The 22,449-nt window shown below is 39.4% G+C and overlaps 1 protein-coding gene across 2 annotated transcripts in view; it reads left to right on the forward strand.

Annotated features, from left to right (window-relative positions):
• FRMD3 (FERM domain containing 3) overlaps positions 1-22,449 on the forward strand; it is a 146,306-nt gene that overhangs the window by 40,647 nt on the left and 83,210 nt on the right. The window lies entirely within an intron of this gene.

Here is a 22,449-nt window from a genome sequence, read left to right on the forward strand (position 1 = left end):
TGAGACAGAAAAGCAACTAGGCTTCAAATTGCTAAGAGGCAATTTGTTTCGGTAAATATGAAACCAAAATACAGAGAATAGCATGGGGCATGAAGTGTGATCACACTTGTTGTCAATGCTTTTCAGTGCTAATAAGCAGTTTGTTGGCTGTAATCCATTTCTTGCTGAAATAATTTCCAACTGACTTTAACTGCAGTTGGATTGAACACTTTGAGAAATCATTGTAAATCTCCCAAATGCCTCTAGTGTATTATGTAGAAAAGGTCAGATTTTTGATTTGAAACTGATGCTCACTGAAGGGCCTCTTGCCTGAGAGCTTCCCAAGCAGATTCTTCAGGAATGGATATTTGTATTTTGTAGAGCCCTTCAGAAGCCTCTAGCATCTCCTATTGGCTTCAGCATTTACTCCTCAAGGTAACTGGAAATTCAGGACCTAGTGGTGTGCATTGAATTGAATGCTAGGTTTAATTTAACTCTTCTCTGGATGGAGGTGGAAAAAAACAGATACATGTTTAATCAGGAATTAAGTATTTTTTGTTGCTCTAAAGAAAATTGCTCCTTGCTCTGAAACAGAAAATTGCCCTTTCTTTGAGAAAGTAAGTAAAAGCCCTGCACTGAAAAGGTTCATCACTATGACGACTGAATGATTTAAGGGAAAGATCATGATGAACTTCCTTTCTAGTACCCCCAATAATGCATTTTGCTTTTTTATGTTCACTTTCAATAGGTATTCAATATGAGTTTTTTAAAATTTGAAAGATACCTATGATTAATTTTACATGGGTAGTTTAGCATCGTATTCTTTAGACCTTATTTACAAAAGTTTCATTGATAGCTTCCCCTCAGCACTGATGTGATCTTATAAAAATGGTCAGAACTGTCAGTACATATGAAAGGAACAAGAATTTCCCACCTGCTCTTGTAAATATGTATTGTAATTAGATCTCCTTGTATTTTTGAATACGTGCTGTCAGAACATCAGTGTTCACTCCCAGTGTTCAATAACAATAGACCGTGAAAATGTGGAAAGGAGCCATGCTGGCAGCAGTGCTGTCCATTACCAGTTTTACCTGAAACAGCAGAGAAGAAAATCTTACTGTTACAGTTCAGTGAACATGGGAAGAACGTGCTGAATGTTAGTAGTAGGTTCATTTCTCTTGCTGGACCATAATGGTCACTTCTGCTATAAAAAAGAGATCTTTTAAAGCAGATCATGATCCAAGTAAAATTCTAGTATCCACTGTATACTTGTGTGTTTTTTTACTTTATTGGTGATTTATTTTATTTTTAATTTTCCTGGTGCCTTTTTCATATCAAGTTCCAATTTTTGTTGGGGTTTGGGTTGGTTTTGTTTGGTTGCTTTTTTTTTTTTTTTTTTTTAAAGGTATTGACAAGCACGAAGTCCCCAGTGAAAGAAATAGGGATCTGCTCTTGAGATCAGAGCGAGGTCAGTAATTGCCATGAGCCGTGGAGCATATGTTGTTTCACGTTAGCTCTTTGTGCAATGACACACAGAGGAGAATTGAGGAAGAAACAGTGGTAAGTGGATCGCTGAACTGCGTGAAGCCATCGGGCAACTCCTGTTAGAGGTGGTGCACCAGAGGCATGGCTTGCAGTAGTGGCCAGAATGGTGCTTTGAAATGGGAAAGTGTTTCATTTCCTCATTTACTGCATAAATCATACATGCAAAACCCATTTGCTTCACCTTTGTGTACCAGAGGAAAAGATGGCTCTAAATGCTGGATTTTCCATTAGATGATTCTAAAGGCTGGGTTTTCTGTTTCTGTTATTTCATCTAAATGATTTTATTTTTTGTCTTTAAGCAACAATTGTTCAGTAAGTACTTAGTGGTATATTAGTTAAATTTATTAAAGGGCTAAATGCAAAGAGCTTTTTTCCTCTTTTAATATTTTTTTTTTAATGAAGAAAATCAATATCAAATTCCTGTAGGTTGAGCTTTTAAAATGTTCAGTTTCTCATTTGAAGTGTCTTTGATGGCATTAGATGTGCTAAAATATAAAGGGGAATGACTGCCATTTCCTGGAAAGAAAGATGAAAGAGCATAAGGGCTGTGCAAAACAGAGATCAGTTGTGTTACTCAGTTTCCTAGGGAATTTCAAAGAAAATTTCAAGTCCTGCTACTTTTAAAATATTTAAGATTTACACAACTTATTGGTCAGCTTACTTTTGAACTAATGAACATAAAAGCACAACTAATTAATTAGCTTTTTCATCTCTAGAAAACTTTAAAATTGAACTTAATAATAATTAATGAAATTAATGCGCAGATTTCTTTGGTTTACCTGGAAGGAGAATGAAGAACTGAGGCTACAACTTTCTGTCTCTTTACTCAATCCATTTGACTTGACGATACTGTTCCTCTCGTTCTGCTGGTTCAAGTTCATACCTCCACTGAACAATGCTCTGATGTCATATCCCATGACTGCACCAATTGATACTGGGAACAAACCTACTTTTTCTGGCTTCCCTTTGGGAATACAGTAAACTCTTCAAAGGTTCCTGCTACACGTAGGTTGAAGGGATCCAGCAATCTTTTTCAGTAGCTGTTTCATCCTTAGTTTGCATGTGTATCTTGGCATGCCATGAGTGCTGCACCTTCGTGCTTGTGCATTGTTACACATCTCTTAGCTGCCATGAGCTGCTGGTAACAAGCTATATGCCTTTGCCCTCTTTCAAGTGGATGCCTCTGGGCTACTGCTGACTATTGTGACTGCTGACAGTTTTTCTGGTGTTCCATGCCCTGCACAGAGAACTTGCAAGTGGACAGGATAACCTGTCCCCCCTGCACATCTGTGCCTGACCCTCCTTACACTTTTCCTGAGAACACATGATGTATGCGTGTGATCTTACCATGATACATGCATGTATTTCAGACCTTCAGAAGTCTGTGTGCGCGTATTTCAGACCTTCAGATGCAGTGCTGCATCTCGCAATGTTAACACATTGAAAACAGAAAAAAAATAAGAGTAAAGAAAATAGGTAAACATGTTAATGCAAAGAAAAACACAAGAGAGGATTACCTTGGCTTGCTCATGTTACATATACCTTGAATATTATTGAGACCAAGATAAGAGGACTTAAGCACTGAACTCTTTATTCCAATTTAGGAGTTATGTACAAGTTTGAGCTCCATAAATTAGCATGAAGAGGTCCTTTTTGTGATGTGTGAATAGCAGCTTGCATTGTAGGCTGAGATGCTAGCCTGAGACTGCAAAATGCTGTGTGGTGTGTGCTTCTTTTCGTTACCCCCTACCTCTAGCTGTTAACTTACTCACTCTCCATTGAATGTGAAGTTAGTGGGGCATTTGACCCTTGCAGAATTAAGCTCTGAATTTTTAAAAATAAACCCAGCAAGATTTGCAGAGTGGGGTCCAGGATGTGTAATAAGTAACTTAAAAATAAGATCTTTTGCAGGAGGGATTCTCCCCTCCCTCCCCCAGCTAATAATTTAAAAGTGCAGTTTGAAAGTGTATTGAACTATATTATTTACACAGTTAGAATGGTTTAGTAAACCTCTCATATTCTTCTTACACATGTAATTTTCATTGTGAAAGCAATGAAAAATACCTCACGGTAGCCTGAAAGTCTGTGTTGCTAGCCCAGAAGCTGGCGTTGCTGAGGTGGTAGCAGTATGTTGTTTATGCTGATTCTGCTCCCATTCTCACTATTACATGCTTTAGGCATGGAGCACCCTGAAGGGAGTCCGTATTCAGTGTTTGAAGGTTACCCTTGCATTCCACGATCTCAGCGGCAAAGCTGGTGTAGAGCCAGCCTCAATAAACTACTAAGACAAAGCTGAGTCTGTTGCTGTATGCATCCCATGGTGCCCTTGTAATCTTTCCCCCCTCCATTATCTGGGATGGTTCTGCTTTCCTCTGCCCTGCAGAATAGTGTCCTGGCACTGGAGTCATCTGCCTGTCCTGGGCTGTAACCCAAATGACTGGCTGGGGGATACAAATGTCCGTATTTCCTGTATGTGATCTTTAGGATGTGTTGGACAGTGACTAACGGTCAGAGTAAGACCTTGAAATTTCTGTGATCTTTTCTGAGACACCAGTATAGGCAAGAAAGTTTGCAGTTTGTCTTTTTATTTGCCCTGTGGTGCTTTGGGCAGGGGTGAGGTTAGGGTTTTTCCTAGCTTAGGACGCATGCAGGAAACAGCTTATGTTCTTCCATAGTTATGTTTCTGAGGGGAGACGTGCTCTGGCATTCAGTGCTGCTGCTCTTGGCCATTTTATTATCTTTATGAGTAGATAAATTCTCTCTTGAAAAGAAAACAAATACATAACTTTATTACTTAGATGGTTTCTGTGAATGTGCTAGGCAACCACGAGATGTTCTTGTAAGTAGACAAATTTCCTGGTCCATCCTTCATGCAGCTCCTTTCCAGGGAAAGTTAGGTTATGTAAAACATGTATTTTTGCATCGCCAGGTGACAATTGTAACATCCTTTATTAAGATGAAAAGTTAATAAGAATTTACCCTCTGGTTCTCTGCAGAGTGGCTGATTCTTTGTTCAAGCTAGTTTGCACCAAGAATCTCTTCTTGACTGAAATACTGGCGTTAAGTGGATGGAATGGATGGATGATTAGATTGTCAAACTGCATAATACAACTAAGCCCCCAGATGTTTTTCTTGCTGTATTTTAGGGTGTTCAGTGCTAGAAGAACATAACAGAAAAGGGTTTGGAAGTCCGTTGTTCCTCACTATACCAAAATAGGCATCAAAACATGAAGAAGTGGAATACAGCTTTTTTTTGCACATTAAGAAAGAAATTGGTAGGAAAGCAAGTGGTAAGGCAGAAAACTGTCAAAACATAATTCATTAAATCTAGGCAATTTGTCACTAAACTTTTTTATTACTAAGGACTAAAATTTTTTAAAAGGAAAAGATTATCCAATGTATATCATATATTATCAGAATAAAAGCTATTTACACACTTGGTATAGCATTCAGACAGGACATATTTTTCTGTATTGTCTTGCTGCTGCAGTTAAAAGCAATGTCGATATTCACAGCAAAATTTTTTTTTTTTTTTAGTTTATAGTTTATTGTTTGAGTCCATTAAACCATCTCAGTAAAATGTGGCATACTTATTCCTAGGTCAAATATAATACTGCAATAAATGTATTCATTTTTTAATTTAAGATTTGAAATCTGTGATGCAAATGACCTTTAGATGTTTGCTTTTTCACAATCTACGCAGAACGGTATTGCATTAGGAAAGCTGAATCCTTGTCCTTGACATGGATTAATATCTCTGTGTTCAGGAGAAAAGCTGAGGTGAGTCTAATTTATGCAGTCCTGGCAGGATGCTGTTGAAGGCTAATTGTGTATTGATACTATTTGGTTGTACTAATTCATTTGCTGTGTGTCATACAGCATATTTGCTATTCTTTTCCAATACTGCCAATAGCAAGCCTGTGAAAATCACCCCTAAAATTGTAAAATCGGTTTATGAGAAAAACAAACTGTATTTACACAATGCAGCTTGCCTCTTTTTCCACTTTCTGGTGTTTGTAGGGGGGTGGGTGAGTTTTTCTTAGCTTGGGGCACATGTTTCCCTTGTTACTTTTTTTTTAAGTTCAGCCAGAGATTCTCATCTAGCTTTATGGCAGCTGACGCTTTCAGGAGTAGATCAAATACCACAACAGTTTTAATGCCATAATAGGAGCTGTCGTCATCAGTCCCCTAGTATCACCCCTAACACTGGGTGATGTGCAACAGGAGATAGATGTTGTCGTAGAGAAAGGTGGGATGGCTGCTACCTGGTTGTGCTGTTGAGAGGTTGAGACCTCCTGCTGCTCTCTCTACCACTAGTTTTGGAATATCGTGATTTTTCTTTTGGTGATCAGAGAAAGAAACTGGAAAAAATGTGTGAATTTTTAAGTTAAACTGTCAAAGTCTTTTTTCATGTGCACAAGTAGTTATCTGACAATGTTTTTTGCAAGTACAAGAATCTTTATGTTTTAGCTTTCTGGTAATTTCTAAGCTCTTCTGCAGAGTCCATAGTTCAGAGTAGCAGATGAGGGAGGGTGAAGTAAACTGGGAAATGTTCTAATTAAAATAGAGGAGAGTCTGAAATGGCCACATGGGGTCTAAAGTGGGTGGGATTGCCACCCACTGTAGGCAGGATTTGTTTTCTGTGTCTGTTTCCTTCTTAGCTGAGCTTTTTTTAGGGAACTTCACAAATACAAAATTCAGCTCAAGTGTTCAGTGTGTGGCTCTGAGGATTTCTCTTGTTTCTGCGAGGAGGGAGGATCCACGCTTATTTCCCCCCTGATGCAGGGCAACATTATAAAGTTGTCCTGCCACAGTGAGATGGGAACCGCGACCGTCCAACAGCCTGGGCTGACATCTGGTCCCCTGTGATTTTGGGGGCGGGAGTGTGCAATTTCATCCCAGAGCAAGCTGCCTGCCTTGTGTTTCACTAACCTGTCATGAACTTACGGGAAATGGGTGTTTCCAGTGTCAGTACAAAAAGGATATCCATACCCCCTAATTTTTTCCTTCATGCTAACTCTGCATCAGCTGTTGGAAGGCAGGGCAGTAGGTACCGGTGCAGGAAAATTGCTACGCTTTGGGCGCTTGAGTGTAACTGTCTGTATTGTTGCTTGAAGTCTGTGGTGTGTGTGCAGTCTGCATGAGTCAGTGCAGAGGTGCTTTTGGGGATGGGGAGAGAGCCCAAAATGCGTGGGGACAAGATCTGTACTTGAGCAAGGGGCTGAAAATTCACTGTGCTCTGGAGAGCTGTTCTTGCATCAAATAATGGCTTTGGCCCACAATTATAAGAATCTACAAGCCTTTAACACTCACCTAAAATGATATATAGAGCTAGTTAACTGCTCTCAGCATAAAGTAGGCAGCTGAACTGATTATCTTATGGGATTTTCCTAATGTTTGAATGCTTTGTTGTTCCTTTCGTACTCTTTGGAGAATGCGTATCTGAACTTGACAGCTGTTCAAAATATCAGAAGCTGTGGGCTGGTGAAGTTTTACATCGTTTTAAAGGATGATGCTGAAAAACAAGGTAGATGTTTTAAATAGGTTCTTGTATATTGTAAGACTGTAGTTTGGTTGGTCTGTAAAAAGTTTCACCCCATATGGTTCTTCAAGTTGGCTGCTCATAGCTGTTTTAGGGACACAATAAAATAAGGATGAGACTATATTTTAAAACTTTTTTGGAAAAGCTGTGCTTAAAATTTTGGAATGCATTCTGATTTGTGAGAAAGTGGATATTATTAAATATGACAGCATATATATTTTTTAAAGTAACAGTTTTTGAATGCTGTCAAATAGATCATGGTCCTTCATTAAATCCATTTGACCACAGGAGATTGTTCTAGATAGCTAGCTAGCTCTTTTTTTTTTAGTATTTTTGTTTTAGTAACAATGTTTGTAGGGAATTATGGTGCTCCATGGTGCTGTGCTGACGGTTTAACTGAAGCATGATTTTTTCCAAGTTTATTTTGTAAAGCTTGTAACACAGTAGAATAAACCAGCAACAGAATCTGCTGATTTTCAACCTCTTTTTTTTAGAAAGCTTTAAATCAAGATTGACTGCCTCAGCTGAAGACACGCTGTAGAAAAAATGCAATTATTGAGCTTGACAAAAGATAAAGCTGGCTGGTATGAGACGTAAATTGGATAAAATTGTATATTGCAAATTATACAGCCAGCCAAATGATCTAATGGCCTTTTCTAATTTTAGAATCCTTTAGTCATTTTTCTTGACATCTTTCTTACGTATTTAGGTATAAAGTGTGTATGTGTACATGTGTGTATAGACACATAAGCATTAAAAAGCATAGTGTGTGTTTGTGTGAGAGGTATCAAAGATATAATGTATAGGTGATTGTATACATTATAAGCTAGAAGAGGAAGTGCCTTTTATGAGCTGAACGCATGATGATGGTCAGCATTTTTGGTCTATTGGCCATTGCTATTATAGGATCTTAAATTAATATTTCAAGACTATTATCTGCTGCTCTCCAAAATGGCTATATATGAGTATGTACTGCAGGGACTCAGTGAGGTCACTGTTTAAATAGTCATATGTAGAAATAAATATTGTCATTTAATTATTGAAATGCCTTTCAACCTCACTGTGAAGCTGTATGCTTCAGTAGTTCATAGCATCATAGAATCACAGAATGTTTTGGGTTGGAAGGGACCTTAAAGCTCATCTAGTTCCAAACCCCCTGCCATGGGCAGGGACACCCTCCACTAGACCACGTTGCCCAAAGCCCCATCCAGCCTGGCCTTGAACACTTCCAGGGAGGGGGCCTCCACAGCTTCTCTGGGCAACCTGTTCCAGTGCCTCACCACCGTCATAGTAAAGAATTTCTTTCTAACATCTAATCTAAATCGACCCTCCTTCAGCGTAAACCCATTACCCCTTGTCCTGTCACTACATGCCCTTGTAAACAGTCCCTCTCCAGCTTTCTTGTAAGCCCCCTTCAGGTACTGGAAGGCTGCTATAAAGTCTCCCTGGAGCCTTCTCTTCTCCAGGCTGAACAACCCCAACTCTCTCAGCCTGTCTTCACAGGAGAGGTGCTCCAGCCCTCTGGTCAGCTTCGTGGCCTCCTCTGGACTCGCTGCAACAGCGCAATGTCTGTTTTGTGTTGGGGACCCCAGAGCTGGATGCAGTACTCTAGATGGGGTCTCACGAGAGTGGAGTAAAGGGAGAGTCTCAGCTCCCTTGACCTGAAGGTCATGCTGTTTTTGATGCAGCCCAGGATATGGTTGGCTTTCTGGGCTGCAAGCATGCATTGCTGGATCATGTTGAGCCGTTCATCAACCAACACCAAGTCCTTCTCCTCAGGGCTGTTCTCAATCCATTCTTCGCCCAGCCTGTAGTTTAGGTTGGGATTGTCCTGACCTTTGTGCAGGACCTTGCACTTGGCCTTGTTGAACTTCATGCAGTTCACATGGGCCCACATCTCCAGCCTGTCAAGGTCCCTCTGGATGGCATCCCTTCCCTCCAGCATGTCGACCACACCACGCAGCTTGATGTCGTCGGCAAACTTGCTGAGGGTGTGCTCAATCCTTGCTTTCTGACAGTTGTCAGAAAGCACTTACACCTGCTTTCATGTCTTGCCTGTAACGCTGTGTACCTTACAGACAAATGCTCAGAGCTTGCAAGCTGACGTTCATTTACTTTTGGGTTTCTGTTTTCTGTTGATAGAGGGTGGCAAAGACAAAGCTTCAGAGCATATTGGCTGTTGGATGTCTCGATGTGCTCTTCCCAGCCGCACGGACTGAGGCTGGATGCCCGCTATTGTGTGGCAAAGAGGAAGATAGGCAGGGCTGGGAAGGGTTAGAGAGGATCAGGTGGTGGGACAGGGCAGGACAACAGCAGGGTATCACTCCTGCACTAGGGTTTAAACGCCTTGGATAAAAGGAGATCTTCCACCTTATGTAGAAGAATACATCCTGGTTTACTGGGTCTCACGTGTCTTTGATACGGTTACGCTTAACTCTGGTGCTTTCTCAGCTGATTTGGGAGTGCAGTCCTTTCCCTAAGGCCCTTTGGAGAACACATGAAGATGGTTGGGTTTGAGGTACTGACGGAAGTGCACTTGTTGAAGTCTTCCCCTGCTTCTCTGCCTGCCTTCTGCTTGCTGCTCACGCTTGTACTTAGGGCACATGGCTATGGTTGCTGCATCCCACAGCAAGGGTGCAAGGGCACTGAAATGTCTGCTCGCTCCCTTGCCAGTTCCCATACTGGTTTACTTCTTGCTTTATTTCCCAAAAGTCCTTTTTTCTTCACTGTGTCAGACAGAAAGCGAAATCCAAAAAGTTGCCTTATGCTGTAAGACAAAGGTACCTTTTCTCCTTTCGTGTCACCTGCTCATTTACGTAACTTCTCCAGTTTTGAAAAAGAGAATCATTATAAAATAAATACATCCTGAGGTTTTGCAGTCAGTTTTGGCACGGCAGGTATGAAGCTGTCAGAGCTTTGCTTGTTATAATCTGCATGTCAGCCTTGTGCTGGATCTAGCTCTTTCTTAAGAGAGTTTTAAAGAGAATTTTTTTTTTTTTTTTTCATGTAAGCCTGTAGCAGCCATAGATGATCTCGGTGAAGAGAAGGGAACATGTAGTCTTAGTCTGCTCCCAAATTACAAGACATTCAGCACAGATCTTTCAACACTCAGAGGGGAGAAAAGAAACCTTACGTAACTTTTTATCTTGAGATAATATTCAAACCTGTTCACTCCATTGTCAAATTGCTCGGTTTTGGTCCTGACATTTGCTGCTACTCTGCTTTTACTTTAAATGTGACAGGAATGTGAAGAGAGACCTTCTGATGCAACTGGTGACTTAGGAACCAGCTGTACAATATATTTATGAATGTTAACAGTAACTTACAATTTTTGCCAGGTCTGTCCCCACCCCTTAACCACTGGTGTGAGAATAGGACTTTAATTCCAAAAAAATTGCTTTGGTGCTTAAATACCTGTAAACAAGGCACTTTTACTTTTTTTTTTTAAATTTTTTGTGTTAGAATTTGACTTCTTTGAAGACGCTTGTGAGAACTATGCACTGCCTAATTGTGTAGAGCATGTAGTTTTCACTGTATGGCTTTCTTATCCACCACTACACATAGTAAAATGAATACAGGTGATCCAGTTCAGTATCTTCCTCTGGTCCTTTCTTTCTTTCTTCTTTTTTTTTTTTTAATGAGTTTTTTGTTCAATTGCAATAGGCGATGTGGGTAGCTGAGGGAAACTGGTCAGTGTGCATAAACATCGTCTGCATCATATGCAATAAACTGAGTGACTTTACAATGCTTTTCTTAAATGTCAGCTACTGTGGAACATGTCAGACAACTCCCAATGTTTAAACACATATTCTGAAAGTTTTCTTTTTTCTTCTTTTTTTTCTTCAGTTTCAGCAGAGATCTAAAATGTTATAAATACTAAAGACAGCAAATTGTGTCCTGCATGTACACATACAGTGTTTCTGTGAGGTTAGAGTTTGCACTGGGAAAAGTGAGTTGTCATTTGATACGTAATTCAGGGCTATGCTTTCCAGTTACCAGGTTTGAGAAATGTTTGCAGTGTCCTAGGATTTATCCGGGGGGGGTGTGGGGGGTGTGTGTGCTGATCTTAAAAGAGACACAAGAGTAACTACTGCTGAAAAGAATCAAGTGTCATGAGTTAACTTTTAACTTAGTTAAAAAGGATGCATTTTAATAATGTGTGGATATGTACCATGACTCAAAGATGCAGAAAACAGACCAGTTACCGAAACAGTAAAAAGCTAGGTCAGTTTGCCTTTGATCTCTGCTGAGTGCGTGGGAACAGGAAGTCTGGGCACAGAACAGAAAGAATGAAGCTGAATCTGACAGAGTAAGGGGGAAAAGTGGAATCTAGTAAGGGATAAACAATCTGTTTGTTATGAGACCTGTAAAATGTATTGCTTTATTATCTTCTTTTTTGCAGCTGTGGTTAATGGAACAAGCCTGTAGAACCCTCTGTTTGTATTTTTTGCCATTATTTAAAATGCATTGTGTCTTTTGTGCTGATATTTAAAAGACATATTTTTTGTTTTAAATCTGGATTATATCTAATTGTTCTTAAAAGAGTAAAAAAATATACTTATGGCAGTTGTAATTTTGTGAGGTGAAGATTACAAATGCAGGGGGAGTGCTGGCTGTGTTATCAAATAGAGGTCTTATTTTAAGTAGTGCTAATGAGGCAATTTGTGTGGCTTTCAAGGACTGAATGACCTCCAGAAACAGAGAAAGAAAGAAAGAAAGAAAAAAAAAAAATCAATCCAGCTCCTCCTACTACAAAAAAAAATCGTGAACTGGGAACTATTTTTTTGCATAGAGACAGAAGCTTGTATGACAGAGAATGAGTTCCTCTGTTGTCAATAGCTGGCTTTTATTAAATACCATTGGGGTGCACTGATGTAGGCGCTATGTCCAAGGAATGCTTCTGGAGGACTTCTTTCTCCATTGTTTTCAATCTACCATACATCTGCTTTTCTAAGATTGGACGTCTAATCCCACAAATTTAATGTTGTTTCTTTCCTTCACAACAAGCATTTAACAGCTGGGATTCATACAGGGGAGGTGGGGGGAAATATTGATGGAAGGTTCCTTTCTGTATAGTTATTTTTAACAGTAAAATACACTTGTGTGTGTGTGTGTATAAGGCACTAGTTGAGCAGCTTGGAAATTATTTTTCATGCTAAAATTATTCTGTCAGTTTGCCTAACGAAAATAAAAGAATAAAACACTATGGCGAGTGGAAAATAAGTCAACATGATTGTTCAATTTACAAAATTTCTGCAGTCAAAACACATGTGAAAACTGAGAGAGCATAGTGCAGTATTAATAAAGACCAAATAGTTTTCTCAGGAAGGAGTTCCTTACCTTGGGCAGGTGAGCAAGATGAGTATTTGAAAGAAAAAGTGTATTGATGGTTCTAAATTAGTAAAAGGTGAGAAAGCTTTTTGTGCGTCCTCACTCTCTTGCAGTCCATAAAGACGTTTTTAGATATCCTCAGAAAGTGTTGTGACAAGTGTCCTCTGAGGCATTAATGATATGATTATATGGTATGACTATCAGGCAGTTCAAGTGCATAGCAGGGTGAGGATTCTTCAGTTAGCCAAAAGTTTTTATCTAGGCCCTTATCACATCAGATTAGTGTATGAGTTACACTTTGAGCTGGTTCACTGGGAGCTGTTGACTTCATCACCGTGGTTGAGGGTCTTGTCTGTCAGGAGACATTATCTGTGATTTGCAGCACTTGTAGAGATTCAGCGTGCTTCAGAGTTGATATTGCCAGATCACTGACTACACAGCTGGGCTTGTGATTCTAGAGTAATCCATGTAACGATGGATCAAGTTCCCGTAATATCTAGCCATGTATTCTGTTATTTATGTAAGCTCTTAGCCTCGCACATCACTCTAATAGCCTTTCAAATGGGCATTAATTCAGCAGTTAGGAAATCTCTCCCTCTAGGGATTATATTCTATGATCTTCCTTTTATTTCTCCTTCCCTCCCGCCCAGTGCATGCACATTCCATGTCACGCTTGCAAACTTTTGTGCTGTATTTCCCTGTGAGAAGAGGAGAGGAACGTGGGAGGTAACCCCAAGCTGGGGGGGTGAGGGATACCAGCTGAGGTGCCGTTACCAGTGCTTAAAGGGGCACCAACTGCCCTTTGGCAACAGCACCTCCTCTGCTCTGCTCATCTCTTCTTCCAACTCACCCGTCCCTCCTGTGATCATACTTTCCCACTTGGTGTGGAAACAACGGTGTGGCTGTTCCTGCATGACCCTCACCATGCTTGGGGTTCAGCACATACCGCTGAGCCCTGAAATGTAGCTGTGAAGGGGCATGATGGTGTGTCCTAGCTGTATCTTCCAAGTTAGTTTTGATGCTGAGGGTGCAAGAGAGAAAGCGGAGTTAGCTTTGCCGACCAATGCTGGATATTGAATAAAATGATTTGTTGACAGAAGCACTCAGTTCCTTTTAAGAAATCAATAGTGCCTCAGATAGCATCACGAATGCTGCACTAATGGAAGCTGTTACCAGAAGTGAGCAGTTAATGCTGCAAACCTTCTGCGAAGCCATCACTTCAGGGACATAAAACCTATATGGTCAAGTGTTGCCCATGTGCAGAGGGACAGAAAACAATGATGAGCCCTGTAAATGAATATTGCATTTGTGGTTTCTTCAGTGCCTGCCTGCCTGCCAGTGACTTTTGAGAACTGCAGTACGTGAACTACAAATATTTCTTTTTGTCATTTATAATTTACTCATGGGTCAGAGTAATTTACTTGCAGAGTAGCACTGAGGTTGAGAGCTGATTGTGTGAAAGCTATTGTCTGTGTTCACTCCTGCTGTCCAGGTTTTACTGTGCGGTAGAATACAATTTTCATTTTCCATATGATTTTGTATTTATGATAGTTTCCACTGCACAGGACTGACATTGTGTAATTTTTCTATGGTGTAATTGTTTCTTTTTCCCCTTCATCTTTTATTATTTGACCACTATCATCCAACAATAACCTCTAATTCAAGAGAGGGCAAAAATATGCTGCTGTATGGACAAAACTGACCATCTGTTGCAAATGAATAGTGCAAAACTAAAGAAAAGTATGTAACCTTGAATAACTGTCTTCATTTCCCAATTGAGGTAGCACACAAAAGGAATCATCTTTGACGAATATATTTCTGACCTCACTACAGCACATATTTCTGGGTAGATTTGCAATGCTGTGTACATTTAGCCATGCAGTTTCATTTAAGATTAATAGAGCTTCCACAGCTACGTTCACACATACAGCCTTGAAATTGCTCTCCACTTATTTGTTTTTTTCTCAGCATAGACATTTTTCTCCTTTTTTCTTTGCTTTCTCCTTTAACTTGGAGATGTATTGTGGTTGGTTGTGGTTTTGTGGGGTTTTTTTTATTTTTAATTTAGTCCTATTAATTAATATATAGCACTTGGGGCTAAACTGGTAATTAAAAGGGCTCAGAAATTTGAGTGTAAAGACTGATACCTTTGTAAAAATTATGTTCTTCAAGACCCATTCCAGGTTAGCAAAGGAGTTCTAAAACCAGAGGAGTACGGGTAGTTTGTGTCTCAGGCATGAAGTGTTCTTGTGGGCAAAGGTTATCACTACTGAATGCTAAATTCCCTATGAAATAAAATGGGCATTAATTCTCTAATGCTTTCACTCATGTATTCACATACTTTATGTTTTTCCCCTGAAAGTCTTTCCCACTTCAAATGAGGGTAAAATAAGATGGTAATTAGAACCTGAAGTTTTACTTCTGTTAGTTTTGAGTGAGTTGGTTTTGTTGCGTCACTGTGCATTTCTGCGGTATACATGCCTGGGAAGCTCTGTGCTGAAATTGTGCTGTGAAAGCAGTGCAGCTAAGGGAAGCGTGTATGCTGGTTGCTTGTCTTATTAGGGGACTTATTAGGAAGATATGCATATTCCACGAGTTTTATTCAGGAAGTGAGTAGATAAATAAAAGCAAGTATAGTTCTTCCCCCAGTATGTTTTTGTATCATAAGGTGTATTTCTGCTTTGTCCATTACCGTGTTGGGCTGCCGCTCTCCTCCCTAGAGGAGGATTTTCCCATACATGCCTCCATTCTTCCCATTTCTTGAGCCTGTGCCTTGTCAGTCAGCTCCACCTGGATGGCCTCCACCTGGATGCCATTTGAAGTGAATGATGTTGAGGCTGAATTTCCAACTATGTAGTAGGGGGCCGCTGTTTCCCTTCAGTTAAACAAAGACAACGAAAACTTTGCTACTGAGAGCACATTCTTTGATTTATTTCTGCCAGAACTGATGAGTGATGGAGTTGCTTAGAAAGATCTGGATGTATGCAGGTAAAATCTTTTTACAAAAGCTAATTTCATAACATTGTGTAATGAAATAAGTGAATTTATACATAATAAAATGTATTAAGAGACACAGATTAAAAAAAATCCATCCTCCTCTACATTCTAGAATTAGAAAATATTGATACAAATTATGGTTAGGTAATTGACTATACAGAATGAAGTATATAATTTGCAAGAGGTAATTCATACAAAATAATGCGTGGAAGAGGACTCTTGTAATTAAGTAAATGCCAACTGGTTTATTGCAATGTCTGTTTTTGCATTTTTCATTAAAAATTATTAGACTGATCTTCTTTCTTTGCTTCAGGTAGAAATACAATTAACTCCTCACTGTAAAGAAAAGAAAATTTTGTGATAAATACTTTGCTTCTAAAATAAAATCTGTGAGTTCCAAACTGGGTTTTATCAACAACAGTTTGTTATAATTTTTTATTTTGAAACTTTAACAACAACAACAAAAAAGTTACAGCTGGCCCTTCTTACAACTGAGAAAATTTTCCAGTTAAATGCTGTATAATAAACTTCCAGGAGGGTATTGATTATGAGCAGGAAGGAAATCCTTTTGAAGGGTTATAGCATTTTAATTGCGGAATGAAACAGGCATGTTTTAAATTGTTCTTTATATTTTGAAGGCATTGTCCAGTTCTTGTGAAGCATCCACAGAAGGATATTCCTATCACTGTTTCCAAAAATGGAGCAAAACAGGCAAAGAGGTTGTCTGTGCATCTGTCTTGCGAGTAGTTACTGTCATGTGTAATCTCAGTGAATCCATAATCCAAAGAGCTGTAAGAAATTTGCCCAGGGCCTTGGAGCTTGTCCGGGTTAGGGCTGGCCCAACGTTGCCAGGCTGGAGCTGAGCCCATTCCGCCTGGCTGCCTTTGGTTGCTGCAGAATCAGGATTCTTTTCTTGATGTTGCTATTTGGGTGGTACTTAATTTATCTAGAAGATACGGCAAAATTCGGGCATGCCAGGTTGTCTTCCTTCTCCATACCCTCAACCCTCCTCCCTATTCGGCTCTGAAGGGTGGATATTAAATCGCTGCTGTTCCCATAGCACGTGTCCCAGTCCAATGGTGATGCTTAGTGATCTTTTTTGCTGTGCCACTGGAAACAAATGCAAATATGATGACATATGTTCCAAAACTGACATGAACAGAGAATTGCTCCCAGATGTCCTTTTACAGCCACACTTCTGTGTACGAGAGCAGGACCCGATACTGAACTATAGAATAATTGTTGATGAAATGGAAGATGTGTGCCTGCTGGGATTCAAGGTGTTTCTCTCATGAAAAGTCTAGAAGAAGTATGATCTCATCACTGGAGGAAGACGTCCAAAGAGGAGTCAGAAGTATGAGAGGTGGCAGTCGAGGAGGTAGTTTAGCTCTGCAAATCTCTGTTGCTTTTTATCATTTTTGTCAAGTATTGTCAAGACAACTATACTATTTCAGTTTTCAGTGGGTAAAGCTGCTTTTTGAATTACGTTTTTGCCTTAGAGGAACTTCTTGGTTTTGTCCATTTTTCTGACTTGGTTAGGTTTCATTCTATGGTGGTATTACAATTATTCTTGAATTCATGTATTTAGGGTTTTTTTACATCCATAAACTTCAAAATATGTTACACAGTAAAGAAAACAAGCATACAAAATCAGACATTATTTATGTCTTGTCTGAGAGCCGGAACTTTCCATTTATTTAAGTAGAAATATTGGAATTTTGTTTTAATTGTGGTTTGAATTTACCTTTTTTTCCTTTTTTTTTTTTTTTTTTTTTTGAGTGGATTTACACATAAGTAAACACTTAAAGCTACTTATGTGAATAGCTGTACACAGAGGGTCACTGTTGGGAACTGTCCACACAAGTAAAGACACTTGTGGGATGAGGATTGAAATCCCCGGTACAAATAAACACTGTGTTTATGACTCTGCACTGCTTCTTAGTAATGTCAGTGGCTTCCTGATGGGCCTAAGCACAGCTGGCAGGACTTCAGTGGTTAGATAACAGAGCAGAAGCATTGTGTTTAATCTGCTTGTGACTCTTGCTCTTCCTTGTGACGACATTCAGATAAATAGACACACAACTCCAGAGTGAAGCAGATGCAAATAGGGAAAACGCTTCACTGAATGCAAGATCTTAAACTGCTATAAATGGTTTTCCTCTCACTTTCAGAATTGCGAAACAGTCACAAATGTTTTGTGGTCTCATTTTACGTCATTGGAGAAGGGTTAAATTGGCAGAACAAGATACACTCTCTCTTGCTTTTTAACTTGCACAAAGAAACTAGGAATAAAAAAAGAAAAGAAATCCCCAAAGCAAGCACGAGATTGGGATATTGTGTTAGACTGAAACTGCTCTCGAGCCATGGAGATTTTTGTTTGGATTAGCTTCTGCGTAACAGTGGAGTTACCAAGGAATTGGGTTAGTCAGTCATAAACTTGCAGAGCTGCAGAAATAGAAGCCATAATAATAGTGTCTGGTAGTGAAATGAGGCACCTCTGCAGTGTCTTACTTGGTTCCTAGAGCTAAGGAAGGAACTCAGGTTGTCCTGTGAGTCTGCCAATGGAGGACTCTGTATGGTCATGTTTTCATGTTTTGTTGGAGTGGAGAATGTCCCTTGTTTTGCTTAATTCTTTTGCAACAGCTGCTAGTTTAATTTGATACATACTTGTTTCAATAGAAAAGAAAACTTTTGATCCAGCTTAAAAAGCAGAGTTTACCAGCTACTTGCAAGCTGACCTTCGGTGTTCAGGGATTCTGTCATTTACATGGCCTTATATCCCTTGCATGTGTGTTGGGATTTGTTCTGGGATTTTACTGGTATTAAGGTCAGATATTCAAATGCAGCTTTAGGGAAAACATACTCATCTTGTCTGTGCCAATTTATCTAAGCAAATCAGAGAGTTATTCCTCAAATTATTTACAGGAATCTCCAAAAGCCTATTTTTGTGTGTGTATGTGGAATGGCTACATGATAGGACTTTGTTTAAAGCCATTTTAAAAAATACTTTTCATAGAGTGTGGGTTACAAAAATCTGAAATAGAATATATCTCAGTTGAGATAGCTGGGTGTTGTATTTGAATTAGACTTAGAAAAAAGTGGCTTGTTTAACTTGGTATTCTTTCACTGAAAACAATGTATTGATTACAATCCAGGACATTTTGGTTCTCTTTCTTGCACACTTTAGTGACTCTTGTTTCTGCCTGGGTTGGTGTTCTCTGACTGAGAATAGTTGATGACTTTTGGTTGAATTGTTATATAATTATCAAAGATTTCAGCTGTGAAGCTTTTAAAAATCTGAGTTGATTTTTGCTCTCAAATTCCTGTGGTCTGTTTCTGACATTTTTCAGTAGTTTTTCAAATAATGGCGCTTTTTTTTTTTTTTTTTTTAAAATGATGTCATTTTTTCATTTCTGGCAAATATGCTGAAATGTAGCATAAATATACTTTTCTGAATTGCTTCAAAGTACTGTATTGGTATATCGGGGTTTGGGGTGGGGGTTTTTTTATTGTTGTGTTGTTTTTTTTTGTTTTGTTTTGTTTTTAAAGGATCACTTAATTAGAAAGCTATATGGCAACTGTCTGAAATTTCAGGCAATGTTTTGTATTCATTATTCTGTGACCCAAATTCATTCCTGTGCTCTGTTGTGGATGACTGGCAGCTTCTAATTTAATTTATCCATATTCTTTCACAAATGAGAATGAGCTTTGGATTTAATATATTCTTTTGTACTATAATGTGTAATAAGTGTATCAAAGAACACAGGAGACGAGAAAGATCATCAGATTCTAAAGCTCAGGAGAATTTGGAGCATTGTTAGAGAAATGTGGAAAATATTTATGGATGCTGTTTGCAGAAAACAAAATGAACAACCATTGCCCATCCTACTTGCCACACTATCTATTATGAATTCAGACTTGAGGTTCTCTGTGCCACATCAAGTATTTTCCTCTGTGTATCAATTATGATCTGAAGTTTTTCAAATTTTGGGTATTTAAAAAGCATAATAGTGGAACATTTACAACAGTATTTCTTATGAGAACACTCATTATGTATGTGCCTATTTAGCCATTTCTATCCATCTTGGATTTTTTTTTCTGGTAATGAGTCACGTAGAACTTGAAGCCGGACTGAGTAGCACCGTTAACTGAAGTGTGTACTAACCGAGGGTGAGGTTATTTACTAGTCCCTTTTATTTATCTATGGAGGGCTTAAGGATTCGTAGAACATGGATTTAGCTTGGAGGCTTTTGTTCATTTGCTCTTTTTTTTGTTTGGTATGTTTCCATCATCTATCTTTCAAGCAAGAAAACTAGGGCATCAATTCATTTTAGAAAGAGAGCGTTGCAACGCTCCGTGTGCCCTAGCCTTTTATCAAATTCCTCAAGAACTCAGAAAACTTTTTGGTTATTTATTTAGGTGGGTGAAGCAAAGGGGTTTTTAAATGAATGAGTTAGGATGTGAACCTGTAGAAGTTAGTAGATTTATTGACTGTTTGTCCAGTAACACCTTCTAATGTTGTCAGACAAAAATAAGACTAGTCTGATTTCCTCATTTCCAGTGTTCTAAAAATTTGATTTCTTTGTACAGTTGTCAGTAAAATCTATTTTCATGTTTGACTGTACCTGAGTCAACTAATAGCTGTTATTCCCCAGTTCTATTTGTAGATTCATCTTAAAACTGTGTGCAACTTGAATTTCACATCTGTGTTCAAATTTTTTCCTACTGCCTTTGTATTGAAATGTCACTGTGCAGTTTTGTCTTAATATTTTGACGGTCTTGCTTGTTGCTTAGTCACAAAAGTTTGCAGACACTTCCAAGATTTTAAGCTAGAAACTACTTCATTGAGACGTGACTGTATAAGTGCAGACCTTTTTTTGTCAGTCACAGGGGGAGTGGCAGTTTTCTTTCTGCACTTTTCAATCTTTGATACTGGCTTTGCCTTTTGAGGAAAGTTTTCTCTGCGCTGCCACTAGCATGCCTGTACTTATAACTGGGTACAGTACAGAAGAATGTCAGTGTATGTGTTAACCACTCTCAACAGCAAACAAATCAGTGTTTAAATGTACCAAGGCTGGAAAGAAATAATTTCAGAAGGAAACTTGTTGCAGCTGTGTTACAGGGAAAAAGGTAGCAGTGCAGGGCACAAAGCATGAGGTTGAGTGAGCATGTACAGCAAACAGACAAATTGGGTTAGCATCCTTTGACACTGGCTTTTTAAAAATAGGAAAACAAAGTACAGAAATACCATGGCGCAGACAAGGCAGTGACATCCTTCAGGCACATAGCAGCATATGGAAGAGTAAAGGACACATAATGAGGGGTAAATACATAGCAGGTAGAAGGTGGAGGAAGAAAGGAGTAGTGGAAGTGATGGCTTACACAGCAGGAAGAGAAGTAGAGCCCCCCATGTCTAGGAAAAAGAAATCTATAGCGAAAGTAACAATTCCCCTGTGGTGGGAAGTGAATCTGGGAGGAGAGAAGGTCCACGTGGCAGGGAAGGGGACGGCCGCAGGAGCCCTGGCGCACTGCTCTCCGTGCAGCTCTCCATCAGTGCCTTAACTGAGGGAGCTTTTTATTTTGTTAGTCTATTTGTTCAATGATGGGAGCGAAAGGATAAGCAACTGTATCCACCACAGAATTCTTTCATAATTATAAAGATAAGAAAATAGATCAGGAGTTCACAGATTGTATTCTTTCCTAATGCTCCAGTCTTGAAGCATGTGTCATTTTTTTCTGTGGGAAGCAGTAGGTCTCACAGGAGGCTTCCTGAGGCCATTGCTTCCTCTGCCCTGTAGCGTGTGACCTTGGACAGGTCACGGCACTGGTTTTGCCTCAGCTGCTCCTATGTGAAATGCAGGTGGTAACAATGTCCAATTTTCTAAAGTATCTTGAGAAGGCAGGAGCTATCTGTTCATTTTTGCCTAGTCATGCTGTTTATGGTTTAAATTGCCTATTAGCTTCTTAAGAAAGGTTGAATAAGGGGTAGCATTAAAGTTTTCAGGCAGCCGTTTGGAGGAACGATTAAGTCATTTTTTTATGTAATGTGATAGCATATCCTGTGTAGTTTCTATTTTCTAGACATTAAAGAGCTAAGTTCAAGTTATTTCATGTCAGCAAAGGGTGGAATCTTGCAAACTCTCTACCTGGTCCACAGCAGAGGCATCTCAGTGCAGGACAGGGGTAGACAGGTAGAGGGAAAGAAACGCAGAGACCTGACACTGCAACACAGTGAAGCACCTTTGTCTGCTTAGAGTGGACTGTTTTAGCAGAACAGCTTAAGCCCAATGTTAATAATCACACACATCACAATTCAGGGGAAAAAAAAAAAATCACATTAGAATCATAGAATGGTTTGGGTTGGAAGGGACCTCAAAGATCATCTAGTTCCAACCCCCTGCCATGGGCAGGGACACCCTCCACTAGACCATGTTGCCCAAAGCCCCATCCAACCTGGTCTTAAACACTTCCAGGGAGGGGGCAGCCACAGCTTCTCTGGGCAACCTGTTCCAGTGCCTCACCACCGTGACAGTAAAAAATTTCTTTCTAACATCTAATCTAAATCGACCCTCCTTCAGCTTAAGGTCGTTACCCCTTGTCCTGTCACTACACTCCCTGATAAACAGTCCCTCACCATCTTTCCTGTAGGCCCCTTCAGGTATTGGTAAGCCGCAATTAGATCTGAATGAAACACAATGTTGAGATTGAAGAAAGCAGAAATAAAGAATGAGATTAAACTAAACATCATATGGACAGTAAATTTCCTTAAGGCTATATTCACCCAGTGACAATGCAAAGATGAAAACATTTCTTTCAGTCATTTGGGCATTTCTTCCTTGTACTGTAGTGCTGTCTGGGAATGAAGGATCAGGTCTCTTTTGTTGTGGGCATTGTGTAAGGATCTGCCAGAACTGCTTGCAAATTTGGGGGACAGAAAAGAGCACATGCTGTTTTAAAATTCCATATGTAAATGGGTATCTGTTATGCCATTATAGCGTCAGGTGGAAATATGGTTACTAGTAATACATTAAATGTTATAAATGTACAGCTATTAG

The sequence above is a fragment of the Balearica regulorum genome, chromosome Z (assembly GCF_011004875.1).
Source record: "Balearica regulorum gibbericeps isolate bBalReg1 chromosome Z, bBalReg1.pri, whole genome shotgun sequence".
Classification (NCBI taxonomy): domain Eukaryota; kingdom Metazoa; phylum Chordata; class Aves; order Gruiformes; family Gruidae; genus Balearica; species Balearica regulorum.